Source organism: Myotis brandtii, unplaced genomic scaffold (assembly GCF_000412655.1).
Source record: "Myotis brandtii unplaced genomic scaffold, ASM41265v1 scaffold68, whole genome shotgun sequence".
NCBI lineage: Eukaryota > Metazoa > Chordata > Mammalia > Chiroptera > Vespertilionidae > Myotis > Myotis brandtii.
In genome coordinates this window covers 440,257-440,598 of record NW_005370657.1, presented here as the reverse complement: position 1 = coordinate 440,598, position 342 = coordinate 440,257, and the positions used below count along the sequence as shown (strand labels likewise).

The 342-nt window shown below is 66.7% G+C and overlaps 1 protein-coding gene and 1 pseudogene across 1 annotated transcript in view; both read right to left on the bottom strand.

Annotated features, from left to right (window-relative positions):
• LOC102260869 overlaps positions 1-236 on the bottom strand; it is an 18,819-nt pseudogene extending 18,583 nt beyond the window's left edge.
• The window catches only part of ZDHHC12 (zinc finger, DHHC-type containing 12), a 590,635-nt gene that overhangs the window by 327,357 nt on the left and 262,936 nt on the right, over positions 1-342 (bottom strand). The window lies entirely within an intron of this gene.

The following is a 342-nucleotide window of genomic DNA, read 5'->3' as shown; positions in this document are numbered from 1 at the left end:
TGTTGCTGCTGCTGCTGGCGCCGGTAGAGCTCGGCGTAGCGCTCGCTCAGGTAGAGCTGGCGCGCGTTGCGGAGCACGTAGGATACCAGGAGGTTCTTGTGCAGCTTGATGCCGCCGCGCTGGGTCCGGGAGCTGTGGATCTTGCGCAGGGAGATGCTCCCCAGACGGCGCCAAAGCAATGAGCCTCGGCCGGCCCGGCCCCAGCTATTTAGCCGGGCGTCCGGATTCCGCCCCATACCCGACAAGCCAATCGGAGTGCCCAGAGCCTCCCGAGTGACAGGCGCTGCCCGCCCCGGGGCCACTGGGCTGGCCAATCAGACCAAGGCGGTTCCTTTGTGCTAT